The sequence below is a fragment of the Lepidothrix coronata genome, unplaced genomic scaffold (genome assembly GCF_001604755.1).
Source record: "Lepidothrix coronata isolate B3197 unplaced genomic scaffold, Lepidothrix_coronata-1.0 Scaffold275, whole genome shotgun sequence".
NCBI classification, from domain to species: Eukaryota; Metazoa; Chordata; class Aves; order Passeriformes; family Pipridae; genus Lepidothrix; species Lepidothrix coronata.
Genome location: NW_016690455.1, coordinates 826,757 through 844,121, shown reverse-complemented (window position 1 = coordinate 844,121; position 17,365 = coordinate 826,757). Strand labels below are relative to the sequence as shown.

The window sequence follows — 17,365 nt, the reverse complement described above, 5'->3', positions numbered from 1 at the left end:
CTGTAAGTTGTTGATCCGTGTTTGTGCTGTTTCTGAAGTAGTGATGAATTAAAACTTAGCAGATGTCTGATATCAATCAATCTGGCAGGAGGAACCTGAGTACTTTTCAGTATTTGCTCTTCTAATGCATTTAAATGCTTAAAAATCTGATAAAGTTGCACAGACAGCCCTTAGATTGTTGTGATACAATTTATGGATCATAACCATCAGACAGAGCTTTTGATAGCTGGGCTTGATATTTTTGCTAATTGGATAATACTGGGTAGTGCAAGTATATTGAATTGCCCTATTGTCATTACTGGACTCTGCAGAGGAGCACAAAGGCCACAAACACAAAACATAAATACATCAATAGGATCACTTTAGTGAGGCTCATTTAACCTTATTTGATATTAGAAGAATCACTTACAAAAGGTTATGGGATTTATGGTTCAGTGCTTTTTTTTCTTGGAAGAGCCTGCACTTTGGAAGAATAAGCACATTTTCTGCTATAAAAGAATATTTAAAGCTAACCAATAATTGAACATCATCCCTTCCCAGCTCTCATGTGACAGAATATAGTAGACAACTTCATAGGACTTTGCTGATGTCTACTTGAACTGAATTCAGCGTGGTTAACTGGACTTAAGACACTACAGAAACAGCAGCCTGGAGCATTTCTCTCTCTTGATTCCCTTACCATCCCCACCCCAATTTCAGCATCCTTGTGATAATTGGGAGTGCCCTGGCATAACTGAAGTCCACTGTAGGACTTGATAATGTACACCATCAACCATTGTTTCCTAAAAGCAGAGAATGGGAATGTCTTTCCCTAGGACAAAAGAAGATGGCTGTTGTAGGATTCACTGCCTTTGCTCCCTCCTGCTAAACATTTTCTTATGGATCAGGATGATTCCCTGAGGACCATGTATGTGTACACCCCAATTGCTCAGATTCAGTGGTGGTATGACACAAAATGGCATATTGTTGTCTGGTTGACACACTTCATGCTGCAGCTTATTGGAAGCTTCCTTTTAGCTTTTTAGTTAGCTGTTTACCCTAATAGTGTTTTAAATGTTGTATTTTAAATTCACACACCTGAACAATCAATATCATTAAAATGCAATTTAAGGAAAAGCTATTGAGTGATTTATTCAGAAAATGCAGAGCATGGACAGGAGATAATTGTTCTTTGCCTGTATAAAACTCACATTCTAACCACCAAGTCTAATGACAATAAGAAATCCCTGAATTTGCAGTTGCATCTATTAATCTTTCTTAATGAATGTAGGGGGTTTTATACCTTAGTTATGTAAAAATTGTTTTCAAATGGGAAGATTCTGAATTATTCATGTTGCAGTCATGCATCAACACATATATGGGTCCCTTGAGAAATCAGTGCTGTGTATTCTGCTGTTTGTTATTTTTGGTTTTGTTTTGTCAACATTTTGTGGAGAGACTGGCAATTAGTAGACCAGTGTAACAGAAAACTGCTCTCATAATGGTAGACATGAAAAAGATAAGTAATTTGACCCACTGGAAAGGATTAGGTTTAAAATGCATTTGGATTTTATTTTTTTCTATTTAGTTTTTATCTCTCTGCTATTTTACTCTTGTTATCTTTTAAATAAAATCAGCTGTAATAGGCTTACAGATCCATTGAAATACATTTCTGCAGACTGAACATGATGACTGTTGCTATGCAAAGTGATATTGCCTCAAACTGAGAAGATCCCAAGGATTCTTGTGGTACGTTGTACTTAAAAAGCACTTTCCCCAATGGTGACTGCAACCAAGGTTAATTTTTATTTATTAGAGTATGGGCTCTCCTCCAAACTGTGCAAAGTATTCTATTAATAGAGCACAGCAATACAAAAGCCTTTAAATAGTTTGTGTACATAATGAGTTTCAGAAATCCAATGATAGCCTGTATTTCTCTGTGTCAGGGGTTACAGTGTACCTGGGAAGCATTGCTGTTCTGACCGGGAATGCTGTCTGCCCTGGAGCTCTCCATGTATGTCGTGGCCCACCAAGGCATTTTTTTGGGGACATGCAGTTATTTAGAGTAATAATTTAGGCAATGGTGAATTTTGGGCTTCTTCCTGCAGTGGCACTTCATTTGTTTGTCCCTGCTGGTTGCAGGGACAAACTGCTCAGTTAACATAGATCAAATCAAACACGGATCAAAGTGGTTTATTCGTTTATTGATGACATGTAATTAGCTGGCAATCAGTAAATTGCACATTAAGGATCAGTGTCAGCAACGCAATGGATAAACCACAATGTTAGACAAAATATATACTTGCAGTGTCAACTACTAACCCTAACCGTCCCAAGGTTATATGTGCACCCCCATCCTTCCATTAGAGAAATAAAGAGTTATGAGTCTGCTCTGGGCATGTGCTGGAGCTGCTGCCACCCCTCCAGTGGGAGATGTGGGTGTTCTTCCTTTATGTATCCATTAAGACACATCCTTGGGTACCCTGCAAGGTCATGTGCATGCAGGGTCCCCACCTGGGAATGCCAGGCATGGTTTGGATGCTGCTGTTTCCACCGCTGCTCCCCTGCTGTTGTTACAAATGCCTATGTTTCTTTGTTTCAAAAGTTTCTTTCTGCTTCCCCTTATTTCATCCTCTTTAGCATAGTCAATTTTGGGCAGACACTTTGTTTCTGCCTTCTAACCAAGCTCATCCTGTAGTGAGGACTTGAATCCTGATATTTTGTTCTTGCAGCCAAGGAATGCTGAAGGTTCATCTCCTTTCAAGTAAATGTTTCAAAGACAGATGGATGTTTCTTATTCTCTCTCTTAGGAATTCATAAAGGCAGGCCAAAACTTACTGAGCTGATTGGGCCCTACAGGAGTTATGTTTTGCACTGTATATCATGACCTCTGAAGTCACAGAACAGGCAGTAGCAGAGCTGGAAATGGGACTCCAGAGATCAGACTGCCAACTCCTGGCCTGAATGCTGGAGGAATCTTTGCCCTATTGCTCTGGAATTGCTACCTACTCCAGCCTGCTCAAGTTTTTCTGAAGTTCAAGATATGATAAGTATTTAAGTGATGAGGATAATTGATATTTTGTACACATATATATGTTTCTAATTTGCATTAAAGTCCTTCCAGTAAAAGCTTGACATTTAAGAGGTTTCATGTGGCTATCTGTATGAGGAGGGACCTGCAAAAATATGGTTGTAGAGAGAGAATCGTTCCTGGGCTTTGGTTCTTTGTGTTGAGGAGTAAGAATTACAGCCTTCAGCATTTCTGGAAACCTTGGGAGGTGTAAGCGTTGGCTTAGCTAAAAAGCTGAGTAATTCACTCAGAAAACAGTGAACAGTCTGTAGAGTGGTTTTTTTTTTTCCTCTGAGCTCTGCCAATGTATGTTATGGAAAAATGGCTAAATGAGGAAACGCATGAAAACATTTCCTCAATTCACACCTCCCACTCAACTGACAGTTCAAAAACTGAGTCAGAAGGGCTAAGAATTGCTCAAAAGTACTGTTGGAATTTGGCAAGGACTTTGGAGCCAGGATTTTACCTTTAATTTGTAGTATGATACTGCTGTCATCAGCTGCCATAAGTCTTGACCAGTAAAGGTCCTTCACTGAAGATTAATGATTCCAAGACAATTATTTTTTTCTCACCTCTTATTCAGATTTTTGATACTGGGAATCCTTTGAGGCTCTGTTTTGGCAGAGGAGTAGCAAACGGCTGTTGTGTTAAATTCAGCTTCCTGTGGTTATGTATTTTAATGGATCATATTTAACTGTACTGTCCATGGCTGTCATTATCTAAGGAATTAAAATACTACTGGATGTACATCCAACTGAGGAAGGTCACCAGTGGGGTTTCCCAGGGCTCAGTACTGGGGCCAATCCTGTTTAATATTTTTATTGATGGTCTGGATTAAGTGCACTCTCAGTAAATTTGCAGATAACGCCAAGCTGGGTGGGAGTGTTGTTCTGCTGGAGAGCAGGAGGGCTTCACAGAGGGATCTGGACAGGCTGGATTGAAGGGTCGAGGCCAATTGGATGAGATTCATATTGTGATCATGAAAATTAGGTATAGAGGGGGTAAGAAAGGGAACCTTATTTGTACAGCTTTTGTTGTTTTTTTTTTTTTTTTTTGCTCCTTCATTGACAAATGCAAGATTTGCTGGAGTGTATTCTTAGAGTATCAGGCTGGGAGGAAGGGGGAGGATTGAGAAAAATATGTTTCAGAATCAGCAGCAATATTATACATATTATTTATTTACATTTATCTATTCAAATTTGTTAAAATTTTGTTACCATTCAACGTAAATGGGGCTGCCTCAGTGCATGTGCTGGAGCTTGAATTGAAATTGTTTCACGATTGAAATGTGAATTTATTTTCAGCCTAGTCGTGTTTGCCGTCTCCAGGAAGATTTTAGACTGCAAGTTGTTAAATCATGTAAAGATTTGCATGTGACTCCTCAACAAGAGTTGAAAAAAAGTAAGGTTCTGGAAACTTAGTGTGTGCAGAAGCATTTTCAGCAGCAAAACTGATACTACACTGTACCAGAGCAGTATGAGAGTTGTACTCATGTAGAAATTTTACTCTGGTCTTTTGTGAGTGTTTTTTCTTTTTAATGTAAAGTAGAATCTGATCTGTTTGACCGTACATAGTTGCTCTTTTTTCTTGGTATAATATAAAGGCATAATATAAATATAGAATTTTATTTCTAAACCCTCTGTAACTTAGCTTTGATTTGAGCAACCTCGTACAGTATATTACAGGTTTATATCTTGTTTTTGAGAAAGGACTAACTACAATAATATGGTAGTTCAAAAACCACTAGAACATCCAGTATTTGTTGGAGAGATTATAATGAGTTTTTAAAAAAAACCCTACCTATAAGGTGAATATTGAATATATTTTATGAAGTTATATATTACAATAGACTACAGTGGCATGACTGCTGTTATTCAGTGAATCTGTTTTGCCCACAAACAGATATAAATACAAATTATTTTTGTTGTTGACATTAATATTTATGTTTCAGAGTCTGCATATGTAATAGGGATTTTGTTGTGGAAAATGAAATGTGTTCCCAGACTGCTTATTATACATATGAAGCTTTGTACCCGTTGTTTTACTCTAGAAATCAAACATATTTCTTTTGCCCTAATATGCATATTGGATCTGATACAAGGCCTCTTAGATTTCATTGCAGACAACTGGAAAGGGAAAATAAAAAAGAACATAAGAATTGAATATCTTCTATTCCATTATTTTAACTTCAAAATTTAGGTGCCTTACTTCTTTATGAAAGCAGTCCCTCAAGGGAGCACAGACAGTTCTGTGGGATGCACTCTTAATCTAGAGGTCCCTAAAGTGCTCTAAGAAAGTCGTCTTTTACTGCTAAGCCATCAGTTCTCATTGAGCAGTTGTACCTATTTTTCTTTTCTTTCTGTCAAACTAAAAAAATCTTCTTGTTGTCCCAGCAGGGGAATGCTATAGGACAGTAATATGCATTTTCTTGAGTATACTCAACCTGCAGTAACTCAAAACATCAGCACATTACACCAGAAATGTAGCATAGGAATTATTTATGAATCTATTAGAGGTAAGGATTTTTACCTTTCCTGGAAATCACCACAAGAGGTAGATGCTTTTTTAACGTATAGACATGTACACAGTATTTTTTTATGTTTTTTTTTCCAAATTTCTGACGGATACCCAAGGCACCCAAATTCTACAACTGCATAAACCAATGCTTCCCTTTCTCTGAATAGCTCTCTTGACTTCAGTGACCAAAGTTCACATCCAGTAAGCACTTGGAGGCCAATGAACTTCCATGATCCCTTTGTTAGGGGATTTGTGGCTCTCTAGAGTTGCTGGCAGGATGTTTCCACGCTGCTGGAACTTAAACACACTTGGCTGTGTCTGCTGCTGTCAAATGTGCTGCAAATGCTTGACTCAGCAGCAAACAAGCCTGTGGTCTGCAGCTGCCAACATCGATCCATCATTCCCTTGGTTGCTGGAGAGCTGGCTGAGGTATCACTTTGCTTGTCTCAGTTGCATCAAGTCATGTGACTGCACACTGCTGCTCAGATTTTGGGCGTAGGAGATCCTGGAACAGAACTGACATTGTTATGCCTTGGAAATGGAGGAGGGAATGGCAGCCACAAGTCGGAGCAGTCCAGGACAGCAGCAGCCAGAACTCTGTGCCATGTTTTGGGTAGCTGGGAGTAGGTGAAAGAACAAAACTCTACTGCTGCTGGGATAAGTCTGACAGCTCTTACTTCCTGTTTCATCCTTTCTGGTTACAGATGTCTAATTTGTTAACTAAGTAGCATTTTGGGAGATATTTACTGGTTACGGATGCAAGCTCTGTAGCATTTGGTGGACATGAAGTAATTCAAATCCCAGAACCAGACAGTTCTGGTGTCAGCTGGTCACATGAGTATCCAGCAACTGCGATTTAACTTTGGGAGGGAAAGAAGGAAAGTGAAACAAAGTCTGTAAGAATGGATAGTTGTTGTTGCAAGGCTGAAAAAAAAAAAGGTTTCTTCAAGCACACGCTGTCTGATAGTGCTTGTTTATTACTACATGTTCAGCTCTAATGGAAGCAATAGTTCAACATTTCTTGTTTAGCCCATTTTGACCAGTATATTGAGTCATTTTAATACCTTTATTTATGTAGTATTACTAAAAGCATATAGGCAGTAAGAGTGTGCAGAAAATCATGTCCTCCAAATCCTGGAAATACTGATAAAGTTGTAACCTTGCCCAAATATATCAGAATCCTCAAGTTGAATTCATCCATCACAGATAGTTTTTATCATAAGCAGAAGCTAAGGTGCACTTCTTAGTGGCACTAACCATGTTGTGTGAAAAGGGGTTGCCAAAATATGTATTATGTACCAAGACATAAGCTGTTCTGGCAGAATGAATCTTGTTTGCATCATATGTATATATTATTAATAAACCCTATGTTAATACTTCTTAGCTCTGGCAGAACGGGTTGCATGTTTGAAAAGCACCATCGTGTAGCATCATAACACTGCCACAAATAGCATTTCATTAGTAAGGAAATTGCAAATATTTCTTGATTGAATTTAGTGTCAAAATTAAACATTACAGGAAAAACTGACAGATTAATTAGTTCTTAACAGGAGGGTTTACAAGTGAAAATTCCCACCCAAGCAAGTGTTTCTGTTTAGGGAGAGACTGCATGGAAAACTGACTTCATCTAGGAATTGCTGCTTGGTCATCACAGGTGCAAAAATTCCTCCTGTGTCTGTCCTTGGCTCTGCTAGCAGGATGAAAAAGAAGGAAATTCCCACAGCTAATAAATGACACGTAACTATTAGATACCACACTTATTTTTTGCACCTGTTTACAAATCTGTCAAGTAGATGCTTAAACATGCTTTTTAATCAAGTAATCTTATTTCAAAGTCCTGTCTGGTGTTGGATGTTTTCGAAGTCTGATAGGCCCTGGGTACTGCTCTCTTGTCCAGGAGCAGTTAACACAACTAAGTTGTTATACCTGGAATGTCATGGTTAAAGGATCCCCAAGAATCTGTGGGGTATTCCAGTACTACTCTCCACAGTCAGGTTTTTTGGAGAAGTCTCTCATTGTATATTTTTCCCCATTGTGTATTTTTTAATGTGCTGGAAACCTACTGAGGATAATTAGCAAATAATCCTCTGAAAGATTATCTAATTAATGGGAAATTGGAGTCATGCAGCTTGACTCTAGAGATGAAAGCAACCTATGTGTCTGCATGCACAATGGCCCTCTGTTCTTTCCTTAATGGATTTCAGGGATGTAAAGTGAGAGGTTGGGAAGGCTCTAAATCTTTTCATAATTAACCTGTAATCTACTAAAGTAATGACAGAGAGCGTTACTTATAAGAATTTGTGTAATCTTAGCCAGTTTAAAGGAGATGTTAAACATGGCTGAAATTGCCAATTTCTGTGGGGGTTTACAGAATCAGGACTACTACTTGATACTTATTCATTAGTGACATTCATCAGGATCCTTTCTTTAATGTGTATTATGTCTTAACTTATTTTCCACTCTCACCTTTTAAAGCAACACACCATCTCATGTACCAGCAAATGCTATGTTGATAAGCTTGCTATTTTCAATTATAATTAAAACTTAATCAGATAAAAAAAGATAATATCAAGATTCAAGATTTTATTAATTTGCTTAATAAATTTTTATTCCGGTGATAATAACTGACATGCTCATATAAATGAGAGTCCTGGGAGAGTAAATTTAAATCTGCCTTCCCACCAGCAGCTCCAGCCCTGCACGTGCCTTCTTTTGTAGTTTGTGGTGGGTACAGGTTTTCAGATGTAAATCAGATAATCCTCATTAGATGAAAACTGGGCATTTCAATACAGCTTTAGAATAACCCTTTGGCCTTTTCCCCTCAGTCCAAATCATATTATGGCACAGACAGAGACTGCCACACTATTCAAACAGTAGAGAAGAGCTAAATCTGATGCAGAGTCACATCCTCTTTATTCCAGAAGGAGCAAGTGTTGATTGAACACATTTGCTGAACATCCCTTGAGCCATGCAGCTCTGCTTATAGTACTTGCCTTTGCTCTGGAGGGAACTGATTAACTCTATTTAAATGCTACAGCAGCCAGGAAAAGTGAACCTAAAAGAAAAGTGAGAAGATGAAATATCTATCTATGTGCCTGTCTATAAATAAAATGCAGGGGTTGATTAAAGATGAGTCTGACCTTATTTAATGCATTTCCTTATAGGTCTTTACAACATTGCTGTGTATTTGCCAACAAAAATACCCCGCTTCCCAGTGTCATCTTATTCTGGAATACACGTATTTAAGTAATAAAAAATATACATATGTGTTATAAGGGATTAGTAGAAACTCCATACTCTCTGCATGAAAAAAAGGGTACAGGATAGAGAGCTCACACAAGAAGCTGATTTCTGTTATGGGCCTTTGCAGTGGAAAACTACTGATTTTTTTTAAAGGACTGACTGTTCTTTTTTCTCTTTTCGTATTTGTTCTAAAATGTCTTTAATCACGCAGAAAACTAGGAAGATGTCATTTATTTCTAGGTTTATCTCAAATATTTTTATGAGCGTACAATTAAAAATAATGGAATCACTGTTACAGGTTTACATGTACATGATAATAAGATTCTCGTGTGCAGAATACCCTGAGAGAAAGCATGTCATCATGTTTGTGTTTTGAAACTCAGCTAGAGACAGATGGGAGTGTTTTTATCCTAAAAAATGTTAAATATTTATGATTAATACCCAAAAGGAATTAAAAATATAAAAACTTGTTAATTAGAAATCTCCACAAAATGTTCAATTAGAATATTGAAACATCTGAAAAAAAAATTTACTCAACTTACCTTAAGATTCTTAGTTGAAAATAAGTTATTGTGAAGGTCTCATTTTCTAACACACCTGAATTTTTCAGAACAGAAAATTACTTAAAACCATCGTTTCAGCCATTGTACAAAGATTCCTGTGCTCAAGATACAGAACACCTTATATACTGCTTTTCATAATAAAATATTAACATTTTTCTGGTTTGGGTTGCTGAAATTCTTCAATGTTCAGTGAATAGCAGCATGACTGATCTGTATAATATTTCTTCCTCTAATAAAACTAAGAGAAATACTGCCCCCATTTCACAAACAATAGCTGCATGGGATATATAAAAGATTTATGTTCATTTATACAATATTTAAACTAAGAGCACTTCCCAGCATGGGGAGATGTCAGTGTTGTCATGGCAACAGCTGAAGATGTGCCATAAATGGACAAAGCACAAGTCTTAGTCTTGTCCAAGCTCGTCTATTGTTTTGACCCTCTTACCTAACAAGCCAAATTCTGCTTCTCCCCCTCTACTTTGACAGCAGATATTGTGGGAGATACCAAAAGAATAGCTGGCCTTGGGTGGGTGGGTTTGAAGATGTTTTTCAAGCCTGCATACAATTCCAATTGCTTTCCCCCACCTGAAGCATTTTCTGCTGATGACACAAGGCTGGGACCTGAGAAAGGATCTACTGGTGATGGATGTTGACAAGTGTGATTGTTCTTCCTTGTCTGTGATGTTTTAGGCCAACTCTACTTCTTTCATCCTATGTTCCTACAAATGTAGCACATTGCCATATCTGTCAGCCCAGCTTGGTTTACTTTCCCTCCTCCCAGTGCAAGTGTATTTGCGCCTGTACAAGGAAAACACATGAAACGTGTTCAGCACTTTTCTGTGCTAAACTGGTCCTTTTCTTTAGTTGGAAGATGTATAAAAGTGACTGGTTTGCATTTGATTCGATGTGAATTGAGCTCAGTACTTCCTTGCAGCTTCTGGAATTCTTAGTGACACGTAGGGGCTGAGGGAGTGGGTTTGGCCAGTTGTTTTTGCTGTGTTTTTCATTACTTGAGCAGCTTTGGGGATGGTGCTTGTTCTGCAGTACTACCAAAAAACAAAAAAAACCCCAACAACCCAAAACCAAAAGAAAAATAAGAATACAGGCTTGTGTAAGTCACGTTCTACTAATGTAGTTATGTGCCACAAGACCACATTGCAATAAAATATATAATAGAGAGGACCTGCATCTTTAAAGTAACATCAAGGTAAATAATTAATTGACCAAATTCTTTAGGAACTCGTCTTCTCTGCAGGACTTGCAGTGCAGACATTTCTCTGTCTTTTGACACTTGTAACAATCTATACAAATCTGTGTAATGATGTTATATAGGGTTTTCTTTGATGCTGTTGCTAGATATTTTTATTTAGCCAACATTTCTGTCGACTTGTAAAATAAAAGGTAGTTACATATTCAATATGTTCTTCAAAGCTTCATTGTGGTTTCTTTAAGAAAGAAAGGATATTTTCATTATCCTGAATGTAGTAAACGTTTACATGGATTCTTAAGTATTTCTTTTGAAGTTTAAAGATGAACCAATACCTTATTGATGTGCTTTATTTTGACAGTTATTTTGCCTATGGATCAGAACTTTGCCACAGAGTTAATCTTATAAGGAACTGAGAATGTTCTTGGTATGGAACTGTATAAGTTAAAAGTGGTGCTGAGAGGAAACAGATGCTGTACATCCATTTCAGGTCAGCTGCCAGACAGGAATTCAAAAAAAAATTTAGCACCAGCAGCTTTTTTGGCTTTTCTGGGAGTTTGTCTGAACATCACACGGTGTTAAAGGCCCAGCTATTCCAGTGTGACTAATGTCAGATCTAAATTTGCAAATAATCAAAGTGACTGTAAATGTTTGACCCTTTCTTCAGGTGTAAAAATCTGAATCTGTGTGTTGCTGAATGCGAATTCAGACTCCTGTTTAAATCTGACAAACTAATTGTATCAATAGATGGTGACGACTTGTATTTTAGATAGGTGGAACTGGAATTATAAAGGGAAACTGGATTGACATGTACAGCCAGTTTGAATTAATTTTAAATGTCTAATTTTACTGAGTATTTATAAAATTGTTGTGGTTTGTTTCATGTGCATATTCTTCTGGCTGTCTCAATGAGCTTTTCTCTTAAGGACTTTCTGTGGTACCTGTCATGAAATTAATCATCTGCTCTGTGTTCAGCACTGCAGTTCCCAAATGCCAACACCTGTTTTTACAATTTCTTTCACAGTCGACTTTAAGAATTTATTGATTCCATTTGTCTCAGTATAAAGCTGCAAACTCTTAATCCTGAATTTATTAAAGAACATCAAAGATATGGATCAAATAATCACTGTTGCTTGTTGTTTCATGACATAAAATAATAGCAGAAACAATTGAGAAAATCATTTGCACTGAGTAATGTACAGCATCAACAAAAATCATTCATAATTTTCTTTAAACCATCATATTTACTTAATAACTCCTGATAAGCACCTCTTATTACTTGATTGTATTTGCTCCTTGAGTAAATGCCTCATTTGCAACAAAAGCAGTAATTGTTTAGAAGTCATTACTCAGTTCTTAATGAAGTGACTCATTTTGGGCCCTGGTTTATCAGTATGCACACCCCAACAAGTCATTGTCTATTGAGACTCTGAGATTGAAGATATTTCAAATTAAATTAGTGTTGATGAAAGTGTTCTATAAATGCATGTGAGTCACTCACCATCAGATCTCTGTGCAGAAGTCCCAGTCCTGGGCTGGGGCTGTATCACTGTGAGATGAGATGTGGGCCAGTCCAACCCTGGACAGTGTGGATGCAAGACATAGTCACAGAGGGATGAGGTATCTGATCTAATAATGGGCAAGATTAATCAAAAACACAAGCACAAGTGAACACAGGTATTTCTTCTAGCCTGAAAATTAGGAGAATATTAAAAGCCATGCCAGTGGACGAGTTCGGTCATAATTCCAATTGTAGGATTTGAAACCTGTTGATGTAGGTAAAAGAAAACATATCTCCTATAGAGAAATCAAGTAGGAATCAGCGTTGGTTTTAATGTACAGCTGCCCAGGGAGCAGTCTGTCATTTTGTTTCTGTTACGCCCAATGAAAAAAGCAAATTCCCAAGAAGTCCTTTATACAAAAGAGGGATGGTTTTGTTATATATTCATGTGAAGAAAACAAATGAAAGAAAGTAAATAAATGGAGACTTTGAAATACGATTTAGGTTTTTGATCATTTCCTCCTCTGAATTATTGTGATTGAGATCAAACTATGGTCAGGGTTTTGAATACATCTGTTTGGAATGTCTGTTGAAAGTTTACTGTCATTCCAAGAAGTAATTTGTATGCCAGACCTTTGGATAACACAGCTGGGAGAGTTGCACCCCAAGATCCCTTTTGGATACTTTGTCCAGGCTTGTGGCTGATAACTCAGTGTATGGAGCAGTACCATAAGCCACAGCAAAGAAGGTGGGCTTGTAGTCTACCCGTGACTGATCCTGAATCATGACTCTTCTTTTTTGTCATATATTTATAAAAAATGCAAAGGAGGCCAGAAATAAATAATGCTTTCCTTAGAAATGATGAGCCTATAAATATGTGTACACTATAAATATTGACTTCTATGTCATAAGAGCTTTCTGGCATCTAGGAGATTGCAAATCCATTTTACAAGCATTAGTAGGTCTAACTGTTTATACTATGTATGTTTGGAATGATCCCCTCCTTTCATGTAGAAAGATACATCCCTTACTGCAGAAAACATTTCAGAATTGTTCTAAAGCCCTTTCAAGACTTTACGTGTGAACTGTGACTAATCTTATGGCTTCCATCTGGAGCAGCTGTGTCATTCCTACTTCCTACCCCAGAGGAGCCTCAGCTCTAGCTCTGAATTAATCTTTTCTCTCTGGCCTTTCCTTTCAATTTCTTTTTAGACATTTTATTCTTTGACAGATGAAGTAGCGTACAGCAGGATATTTTTTCAGAGCTAGTATGCAAAAGGATGTTATTAGGATACTTGAGAAGGTGTTACATATTCTCATTTGAAGAAAGGATATTATCTTTCCAGTATGTCAAAAATATATTTGCAAAATAATGTTTTCAATTGTAAGTGTTCTTTTATCCAGCACTATCATTGATCAACTTATCTAAATAATTTCCATGGAAATTTTTAGACTTTTTTACCACACTCTTCATAATGGGAAATTTTAAATTTGGGCTGAGTGTTACAAACACAGTCAGTTGTATGAAGGCTAGATAATCAAGTTGTATAAATAAATAAGCATATCTGAGGAACATGGTGTAAATTTACACAGTCTGGACTCTTCTATGTATGCAATAAAGTGACCATGTAATATACTGTGAGGTGAATTTCTAGTACTCCACAACACATGGTAATTTTCTTTGCAAAGTTGATAAAGAAGTAACTTGTTCTTTCCGTTTTCCAAAAGGAAGCTACTTTTCTCATATGATATTATTTAATGTAATATTACTTTGAATGTTGCAGTAATATCTACTGAATTGAGAGTTGATCTGCTTGGGGGTAGAGGGAAATATTTGTTAGACTCTTCTATAACTTCACCACAAAAATATCTAATATGTGTGCTTGGACACATTAACTTCAGATCATTTACATTAGTTTTACGCTGCTCATTTTGTCCTTGATTTTTCCCTCAAAGTGGCTGAATGAACTTACTGCAATGTCTTTTTTGTGGCTGCAGACTTAGCATTGAATGAACTTACTGCAATGTCTTTTTTGTGGCAGAGCAGACTTAGCATTGTCTTGTGGCTCTGACCAGCAGGCAGCTACGGAGTAAGAGCAATACAGGGAACACAGTCCAATAACTTGTAAACTTCAAAGGGTGTCCCACCTGTGAGGGAGGTCACCAAAAGCAGTGAATAGTCTCACATAACCAGAGCTGTAATTGAATATGAAATACCTGGTTTGGCTTGGAAGGCTTTGTGGAAGGAACACATTCTCTTCATCAGGCAGCAGGGAGGTGAAACCACCAGGGGCAGCGGCGTTTGCGTCATGGAGGGAATTGGGCTGGGGCTGTGTTGGTGCATCAGGCCAAGGAAGTTTAAAGCCTTTCCTCGCCAAAGAAGGGAAACACTAAGTCTGTCACAGTGGGAATAGTGAGCCAGACATCTCTGGTCAATCTGCAATGCCACAGTAGTGTTACAATTCTCATCACAGAACCTACCACTGCTAGTAAGTTGATCTCAGGTTCAAGGATCAGGATTGTTGACTACAAATTCAGACCATTGTATTTTTTTAACCACAAGTCCAGCATTCTGCTGTTAGTAATTCTAGGTTTCCGCTTTCTTAAACAAGCAACTATTCTCAATAAGATTTACAGATGAAGAAAACCCCAACCCCCATCATTACTTATGTATGGAGCCAGAGAATAGATATTGACTGATTTGTAAAAGGAGATCAGTTGAAGAGATAAGAATGATAAAATTGTATGTGTGCAGGTGTGTGGGGGGGGGTTGGTTTTTTTTGCTTTCAATAATCTGAAACAATGTTTTAAAAAAATATATTGTTGACAACAACAATTTTTAAAACTGTTGGTGTCATGACTGTAGGAGACATGTTAGTCCTTTCAAAGTCAACTCCCTTTTCAGAAGGGCTACTGCAGAAACCTTGAAAAACTGTATTTTCAGAGACTATGCTTATAATTTCAGAAAAATTAAGCCAGGATATTTTAGGTGATTCCATGGATTGTTGGTATCTTCCACTGAAAAGTCATTTTGCATGCAAGTCAAGGGCATGTCAGCTCTGCTTTAAACATTCCCTATATTCTGAAATGTAGAATTTTCTTCTTGGTTTTGAAGCCTGCATAACAGGAAAGAAAAGCAAAACCAGCAAGAGTTGAAACCCTTTGTATGTTAAAAGAAAATGTGTATGCTGCTTGACATAGAAGGTTTTATCCTGGGAATATACCTGTAAGATTTTTCAAGAGCTTGCTTCTTGGAGTAGTTGTGCATGGAACAGAAAAAAATGATTGATGTAGTTCGAGTTTTATTGATGTGATTACATGTTATAAATAGCAGTGTATGACTTTGTAATATCCCCCTGTCTTATCATCATATTTTTTTCTGATACTATCTGGACTATTTTCTGTCCAAATAAATTTAGCTCATCTCATAGAGAGAGGACTGCAAGTCTTGTGTTACTTTGATCAGAATTAGCAGTAGACGTGTCAAGCCAATTACTCTAAAATTGGACAGATGCAAAGCAGTGTGGTATGCCAATCATTAAGTGGTTTTTCTTTTGGCTTTACAACTCTGCATCCATCAGGAAAATTGTTACATTCTTCCTGGTCTCTTGAATTGCTGGATAGGGTTTCCTGCTGCCTGTTGTCAAGACTGCACAACTGGAAGAAAACTGCCAGAGTTTTAAAATGTTTTTGTTAGAAAATGTGCATTACCTGTTTGCAAGAGGGCTTATTCAGAATAATTGTATTTAAAAGCTGCTAACAGACCTTAATTAAAAACACAGAACAAAGGAAATTTGTTATTAAGAGTCACATCTCATTTTAATTTTTGCCTAATGACTTCGAGCCCAGAGCTAACTTAATATATTGGATTTGCTCTTGAGTCGTACACCAAGCCTGACTGCTGTGCTGTTTTGTGTGTACAGCGTGTCTGTGGCATCCTTGCTATCAGAGCATCTCCACACTACAACACTGGGGTAGGATTGATGACAGGCTGCTTTATTGCAGCCCTCGGCAATAGATTGTTAAGATTAACACATTGTCTGAGGAAGAGATCTGTCTGAAGGGTCTGCAATTCCTTCCAGTTACATTTAACAGAGAACCATCACACATTGCTTCTCCCCAGGTTTGTTTATATTTCAGCCTAGAAAGATAAAAAAGGTAACACAGAGGATTTCCTTTTTCATTTCTCTTCCTGACTTTTGATTTATTTATAGGAATTGTCTGTGTTCAGAACTTGACTGTTTAATTAAATTTGCATAAGAATGGTGAATTTTCATTGCTTGGTGATTTGTGTGAAAGGAACACTAATAATCCACTCCAAAATTTAAGATTTCTTTGCATTCTGGAAGCTGGATGAGAAATAAAGCAAGAATCTGCTATCTCTTAATTGTTGAGCTGAAATCAATAGATTTTATTTGTAGTTACCTGGACTATTTCACTGCTTTGTGCAAATAACATAATCTTCCCTATCAGAGATAGGCAAGCCATTTAAATGTTACTTTGATCAGAACCCATGACACAATATACAAAATAGGTGACAAAATCTGCCATTTGGTCCAGCTAAATAAATAAGGTAACATTTCCAGTCATCTCTTGCTTTCCAGTTATGTGACTACAGAAATGAGTTTACAGTGTAACCATCTAGGTGATAAACTGCCACAAACTATCTGACAATATAGTAAATGCAAATAAATATTGAAAGGACAGTATTGAGGTAAAATTAAATTATGAAAATACTTGCTGACTCAGAACTACCATCGTTGTTTTGGCATTTTGTAGGTTTGTTAGGAAAATGGGCCAGTAAAATTTATTGGGTGAAATTTTGACAGTTCTTCCAGTTTACCCTCAGTTTCAAAATAAATATTACTTTATTCCAATATAATTCTTCCAGGTTTGAATTTTTGTCAGATACACCACATACAGGAATTCTTGAACATACTTCTTTTTAGTGTGGGAATGCCTCTGCGAGAATTTTACAAGTTTAAGATATTACATGGCAGGAATTGAACTTCTACTTGTTGAAACAGAAGATTAAATGGAAGGATTTAAAGGGCTATGGAAGAGCTGTCTAGCAGTATGTAGAGATGTCCTTAGCATGACGTGCTTTGTGCCCAGCACATTCCCTTCTGAGAACAGGCCCTCAGGCTCCTACACACTAAAACAGGTTGTGTCTACAGCTGGAGAAGCCTGATCAGGTGTCCTCTCCCACAGCCAGTTGGGGTATCTAAAAATTTTCACACCAAAAAGCAACTTTAAATTGGAATATTAGAATTCTGGGTTTT

General features: G+C 37.3%; 1 protein-coding gene across 1 annotated transcript in view; it reads left to right on the top strand.

Annotated features, from left to right (window-relative positions):
* Positions 1-17,365, top strand: part of TMEM163 (transmembrane protein 163) — a 93,562-nt gene that overhangs the window by 27,899 nt on the left and 48,298 nt on the right. The gene's annotated exons all lie outside the window — the stretch shown is intronic.